A 7,500-nucleotide genomic window follows, 5' to 3' on the forward strand; every position below is an offset into this window, starting at 1 on the left:
CAATGGTGTCACTGCACTCCAGTCTGGGCGAAAGACAGAGCGAGACCCTGTCACAGACAGACAGACAGACAGACAGACAGACAGACAGGCACGCAGACAGGCAGGCAGGCAGGCAGGCAGGCAGGCAGGCGGGCAGGGAGACAACAGCTGTATTCTGTTCTTCTCGGGGTGGGAAGCAAAAAGAACAGCAGACGGCACTTCACGTTTCTGTTGTTGTTCTTGTTTTGGACGGAGTTTTCGCTCTTGTTGCCCACGCTGGAGTGCAATGGCCACCATCTCGAGGGATCCGCCTGCCCTCGGCCTCCCAAAGTGCGGGGATGACAGGCGTGAGCGTACCGCACCCGGCTCCCCCCCCCCCCCCAAATCCGCCCCCGAAACACCACCGCTTGTCTTCCGGACAGTTTTACGGCAGAGTGTTTGGCTGGCTTGCTGAAATTCATTCTACATAGAAATTTAGGATGTCAGCTTCTGGCCTCATGGACTCTGAGCTGAGGAGTCCCCTGGTCTGTCTATCACAGGACCGTACACGTAAGGAGTGGAAAAACCGCAATGTTCAAAATCAGTAATTTTGTGATCCAGAAATACGCGGATTCACCCAAAACACGGAAACTTTTACAAATTGTCTTAGTTAGTCCTGGTGTCTGTGTCAGTGATTCTTTTACGTTTGGACCTTGACCGAGAGAATTTCCAGTCGGTCTCTCGTCTCTCGTCTTCGGACAGAAGTTCCAGATGATCCGATGGCTGGGGTCTTAGGCTGTGTGCCCCCAGGGGCCCTGGTCGATTAGTTGTGGGGATCGCCTGGAAGGGCGCGGTGACCCACTGTGCTGTGGGGGCCTCCATCCTTCCCCCTCCCGCCTCCCCCTCCAGGCGATCCCAATTCATTCCGGGCTGACAGTCTCATTGGCAGACGTCGGGCATCACCTAGCGGCCACTGTTACTCTGAAAATGGAGGCCTCAACAGAGGAAGGAAGCTCAGGCCGCCTGCGCACAGCCTGGGGCAACTGTGTCTTCTCCACCGCCCCCGCCCCCACCTCCAAGCTCCCCCCTTCCTTGTTGCCTAGGAAATCGCCACTTTGACGACTGGGCCTGAGTGACCTTTGATCAGGCAGCATCAATCAATCAATCAATCAATGTAAATACAATACAATACGATACAATACAATTGTACGGGCGCGGTGGCTCACGCCTGTCATCCCAGCACTTTGGGAGGCCGAGGCTGGCAGATCACCTGAGGTCGGCAGTTCGAGACCAGACTGACCCACATGGAGAAACCCCGTCTCTACTGAAAATACAAAATTAGCCGGGCGTGGTGGCACATGCCTGTAATCCCAGCTACTCGGGAAGGGAAACGGAGGCAGGAGAATTGCTTGAACCTGGGAGGCGGAGGTCGCAGTGAGGCGAGATGGCGCCATTGCGCTCCAGTCTGAGCAACAAGAGCGAAAGTGCGTCTCCAAAAAAAAAAAAAAAAAAAAAAAAAAAACCAAGAAAACAAACCAAAAAGCAAGCAAGCAAGCAAGCAAGCAAGCAAACAAACAAACAAAAAACACCATTCTCTGTGAAGCTGCTTTGTCGTGTGTGTATTCGTCTCGCAGAGTTAAACCTTTCTTTTTACTCAGCAGGTTGGAAGGGTTTTTTTGTTGAATCTGTCTGTGTACATTTCGGAGACCCTTGTGTCGTATGGTGAAAAAATCTTATGTTTTCAGATAAAAACGAGAGAGAAGGTCTTCATGAAACAGCTTTGTGACGTGTGGATTCATCATACCGAGTTAAAACTGCCTTTGGATTCAGCAGTTTGGAAGCAGAATGGACATTTGGGAGCCCACTGGGGCCTGTTGTGAAAAACCGAGTATCCCCACCAGAGAAATAGAAAGAAGCTCTCTATGATACCGCTTTGTGATGTGTGGATTCATGGCACCGAATTACAACTAATTTTTGATTGAGGAGGTTTGAAGCACTCTTTCTGTAGAATCCGCGAGTATACCTTTGGGAGCCCACTGAGGCCTAGTGTGAAAAACCGAATATCCCCAAATAAAAACTAGAAAGAAGCTGTCTCTGAAACTGCTTTGTCGTGTGTGGATTCATCTCACAGAGTGAAACCTTTCTTTTGATATACCAGGTTGGAAGCGGCCCTTTTGTAGAATCTGCAAAAGGACATTTGGGAGCTATTCGAGGCCTAGGGTGAAAACCAGGAAACTGTAGATAAAAACTAACAAGAAGCTATCTGTAAAACTGCTTTTTAGCGATGTGTAGATTCCTCTTACTGAGTTAAACCTTTCTGTTGATTCAGCAGATTGGAAGCATTTTGTTGTTGTTGTTGTTGTTGTTGTTGTTGTTGTTGTTGTTGTAGTAGTAGTATTTTTTTCTTAATGTTTTTATTTTTTTTAAGACAGACTCTCACTCTGTCCCCCAGGCTGGAGTGCAGTGACACCATCTCGGCTCACTGCAACCTCTGCCTTCCAGTTGAAGGGATTCTCCTGCCTCAGCCTCCCAAGTAGTTGGGATCACAGGCACCCGCTACCAAGCCCGGCAAATTTTTTGTGTTCTTGGTAGAGATGGGGTTTCACCGTTTTGGCCAGGCTGGTCTCGAACTCCTGACCTCAGGTGATCCACCCGCCTCTGCCTCCCAAAATGCTGGGATGACAGGCGTGAGCCGCTGCACGCGGCCGATTGGAAGCAGTTCTTTGCAGAATCTTCGAAGGGACATTTGGGAGCCCTTTGTGGCTCCTGGTGAAAGTGAACATCCCCAGAGGAAAAGGAGAAAAACTGCTGCTGGTGAAACTGCTTTTTGACGTGTGGATTCACCTCGAACGGATAATTCTTTTGAACCAGGAGGTTGGAAACACGCTTTCCGTAGAATCTGTGAGGGGACATTTGGAAACCCATTGAGGCCTACGTTGGAAAGCAGACTATCCACAGATTAAAACCAGAGAGAGGCTATCTGTCACATTGATTTGTGATGCGTAGATTGATCTCTTAGCGATACACCATTCTTTGGATTCATCAGGTTAGAAACACTTTTTTTGGGCAGTCTCTCTGAATGGATTTTTGGGAGTCCCTTTAGGCCTATGGTGAATCACCTAATATTCCCAGATGAAAATTAGAAAGAATGTATTTGAGAAACTGCTTTGCGATGTGTGGACTCATCCTAAAGGGTTACACCTTTGTTTTGATTAGGCAGGTTGGAGACACTCTCTTTGTAGAGATTCGAAAGGGACATCTGGGAGCCCTTGAGGCCTACGTTGAAAAACTGAATATCCCCAGACAAAGACCAGAGAGAATATGTCATTGAAACGGCTTCGTGATGTCTGGGAGCTCTCTCTCTCTCTCTCTCTCTCTCTCTCTCTCCCCCCCCCCCCGCTTGTCTCTCTCCCTGTGTCTGTCTTCTGTCTTACTCTCTTTCTCTGCCTGTCCTTCTGTCTGTTGGTCTCTCTCTCTCTCTCTCTCTCTCTCTCTCTCTCTCTCCCCCCCCGTCTGTTTCTCTCTCTCTCTCTCTGTCTGTCTGTCTGTCTCTCTCTCTCTCTCTCTGTTTCTCACTGTCTCTCTCTGTCCGTCTCAAAAAAAAAGAAAAGGATAGATACATGCATGCATGCATACATACATACATACATACATACATACATACATGCATACGTGCATACGTACAATTAAAAATTAGAAATAAAATAAAAGGAATAACTAGGCCCGGCGCGGTGGCTCAAGCCTGTCATCCCAGCACTTTGGGACGCCGAGGGTGGTGGATCGCTGGATCACGAGGTGGTCAGACGAGCAGGGCCAGTATGGTGAAACCCCGTCCGTCTCTAGTCAAAATACCAAAAATTAGCCGGGCATGGTCGTGCGCCTCTGTAATCTCAGCTACTCGGGAGGCCGAGCTGAGGCAGGAGAATCACTTGAACCTGGGAGGCGGAGGTTGCAGTGAGCCGAGATCGCGCCACTGTACACCAGCCTGGGCGAGAGAGGGAGACAACCTCTCAAGCAATTAAAAATAAAAGTAAAAATGAAAGTAAAATTAAAAATTAAAAAAAAAAAAAGAAAAGGAAAATGAAATAATTAAAAAGTGAGTTTCCGGGAAGAGAGGGAAGAAAAAGAGAAAAGAAAAAAGAAAACAGTCCCACAGTGACATAAACACATGCCTCTCGCCTTTCGAGGCGTCAGTGATGCTACGAATGATGCGCAATTTTTTTTTTTAACTTCCTTTTATTTTATTATCATTTATTGTTTGACACGAGCCTCGGAGGCCCTCCCTCCCTCCGTCCCACTCCCTCCCTCCGTCCCACTCCCTCGTTGCCCACACAACTTCAGGAGACAGACCCTGGCTGGGCCAGATTGTTCTTCTCTTTGAGCAGTTGTTTCCCTGTCTTTCTTCGTGTCTTTAACCCGTGTGGACTCTTCTGCTCGGATTTCACAGATGGCAGCTCCACTTCAGGCCTTGTTGTTAGTGGGGGCTTTCCTGATTCTCCCCACATGTAGTGAAAGCAGGTAGATTCGCCTCGCCTCGCCTCGCCTCGCCTCGCGCCTCTCTCTCTCTCTCTCTCTCTCTCTCTCTCTCTCTCTCTGCTGCTTTCTTGCTTTTTCTTTCTGTCTCTTTCTCTCTTTCTGTCGTGCTTTCTTGCTGTCTTGTTTTCTTGCTTTCTTGCTTTGTCTTTCTTCCTGTCTTTCCTCTTTCTTTTTTTTTCTTTCTTCTCTCGTCTTTCTTTCTCGCTGTCTTTCTCCCTCTCTCTCTCTCTTTCTTCTTTCTTTCTTTCTGTCTTTCTTTCTCTCTCTCTTTCTTTCTTTCTTCCTTTCTTTCTTTCTTTCTTTCTTTCTTTCTCTCTCTCTCTCTCTCTCTCTCTTTCTTTCTTTCTTTCTTTCTTTCTTTCTTTCTTTCTTTCTTTCTTTCTTTCTTTCTTTCATTTTTTTTCTCTCTCTCTCCCCCAGCCTCTGAAAGTGCTGGGATCACAGGCGTCAGCCACCGCGCCTGGCCTATTTGCTTATGTTATGTTATCTTATTTTTTGTTTATTCATTTTTATCTGTTCATTCATGTGTATGCATATAAATTTTTTTCTATTTTAATGTAGTTTTATATGTTATACCTATATACAAATGGAAATACTTATATTAATATTTGTCTTCTCTTTTCTTCTCTTTTCTTTCTTTCTCTCCTTTAGGTTTTCCTTCCTTTCTTTCTTTCTCTGTTTCCTTCTTTATGTTTGCCTGCCTGCCTGCCTGCCTGCCTTTCCTCCCTCCCTCCCTCCCTCCCTCCCTCCCTCCCTCCCTCCTTCTCTGTCTGGATTCAGGAAGAGCCTACGCATTCTGTGTCTCCCTGTGTCCTCAACGACCCGCGACCGAGTCCTTGCTTGTTGTTTCTCCCACCGAGATGCCTCTCCGAACATCCACACGCCGTGGGTTGTCTTCTGACTGTGTCGCGGTCCATGCAGAGACAGGGTTTGGGGACCGTTTCTGTGGGGTTGGGGTACAGGGGCTGCGTTTTCGGCCTCGGGATAGCGTCTCTCGACTCACGGTTTCGGTTTTGCGGTCCGCGGGCCGGCCTGCCATCCGGATCTGTCTTGGTGACGTTCGCGACGGTTGTCGGACTCCATCTGGCGGCCGCTTTTATATCGTTCCCTTGGCTTCCGGAGCTGCGGTGGCAGCTGCCGAGGGAGGGGACCGTCCCCGCTGTGAGCTAGGCAGAGCTCCGGAAAGACCGCGGTCGTCAGCCGGGCTGTCCCGGTCGCGCCAGAGCTCTGGCGCGTCACTTGTGAGTCAGAGCTCAGGCGTGCAGGCTTATGTGGGGAGAGGTTGTCGCTGCGCTTTCGGGCCAGAGCCGGGTGTGGGGCTGCCGGGGTTGGTCGACCAGCACGCCGCGGCTCCCGAGGCCTGACCCGCGACCCGCGGGGACCCACCGGGCTTGGGGTGGGAGGCTGGGGACACCCTTCCCGGCCCGGTCGCGGGCCCGCGCGCATCCTGGCCGTCTGAGGCAGCGGCCGAATTTTTTCTGCAAGTCCCCGTGGGGAGCCGGGGACCGTCCTGCCTCGTCCCCCGGGTGCCGGGGAGCGGTCCCTCTGCCGTGACCTGTTGTTTGCAAGTCCCCGTGGGGAGTCGGAGAGCGCTCCCTGAGCGCGCGTGCGGCCCGAGAGGTCACACCTGGCCGGCCTTCGGTCCCTCGTGTGTCCCGGTCGTACGAGGGGACGGCCGGAAACGCTTCCGAGTCTCGCTCTGGAGACTCGGGCCGGCCCCTGCGTGGCACGGGTGGCCGGGAGGACGTCCCTGGCCCGGCGCTGCTCCGGCGTGTGTCCTGGGGTCGACCAGAGGGCCCTGGGTGCTCCGTGTCTGGCTGCGATGGTGGCGATTTTGGGGACAGATGCCCGTGTCGCGGGTTCCCTGGGCCGGCGGCGTGGTCGGTGACTCGACCTCCTGTCTCCTGGGGAGGTATATGTTTCACTCCGAGCCGGCATTTTGGGCCACCGGGTTATTGCTGACACGCTGTCCTCTGGCGACCTGTCGCTGGAGAGGTTGGGTCTCTTGGATGCGTCGCGGGTCTTCGGCCTCCCGGTGACCCGGCTAGCCGGCCCTGCTCGTGCTTGAGCCGCCTGCTGGGGCCCGTGTGCCCGGTCTCTCATGCATCCGAGCGTCCCAGCTCCCGGTGCCGCCTTGGGTCCGGGTCTCTGACCCACCTGGGGGCGGCGGGGAAGGTGGCGCGGGCTTACCCTGCCACCGTGCGCTCCCCGCTGCGGGCACCTGGGGCGGCCGAGACAACCCCACTCCCGCTGGCTCCGTGCCGTGCGTGTCAGGCATTCCTCGTCTCTGCCGGGTTGTCTGCCGCCCCTGTCCTGGAGCTGGGGATGGCCAGGCTGATCTGCTCGCTGGCCTCTGGGGAGGCTGTGGCTGGCTGGCCGACCCTGCTCCGGGGATGCTTTCCCTGATCGATGTGGTGATGTCACGCTCTCCCGGGCCGGGACCGAGCCGCGACGGGCGAGGGGCGGGCATTCGTGGTGAATGAGACCCGTTCTTCTCGTCCCGCCCGCGGGGTTTCCCCCGTCTCCCATCCCCGCCTGCGGGCGGTGCGTTGGGAGGCACTGGGGTGCGGAACCCGGCCCGACCTCGCTGTCCCGACCCCGCCGTCTGCCTCGTGGCGTCCGGCGTGGGTCAGCGGGGGTCCTCTGACGCAGCAGGCACTCCTCGCTTTCGCCTCTTGTGGTCGTCGCCTCGTGGGCCGCCCCCCTCCGCGGCGGTGGGGGTGCTGTCCCGCTGGCCCGCCGTGCTGCCCTCTCGGGTATTGCACGAGCGCTGGCTCCGCCTGGGCCTTTGCGGTGCTCCTGGAGCGCCCCGGGCTGTCTCTCAGGTGCCCGAGGCCGAGCGGTGGTGTGTCGCTCCCGCCCCCAGCGCCCCCTCCTCCGGTCGCCGCCATGGTGTCCGCGCGTGGGTCCTGAGGGAGCTCGTTGGCTGTGCGGGTCGAGGCGGTTGAGTGAGACGCGCCCCTCCCACGCGGGGAAGGGCGCCGCCTGGTCTGGCGAGCGCACGTC

Source organism: Macaca mulatta, chromosome 10 (assembly GCF_049350105.2).
Source record: "Macaca mulatta isolate MMU2019108-1 chromosome 10, T2T-MMU8v2.0, whole genome shotgun sequence".
Classification (NCBI taxonomy): domain Eukaryota; kingdom Metazoa; phylum Chordata; class Mammalia; order Primates; family Cercopithecidae; genus Macaca; species Macaca mulatta.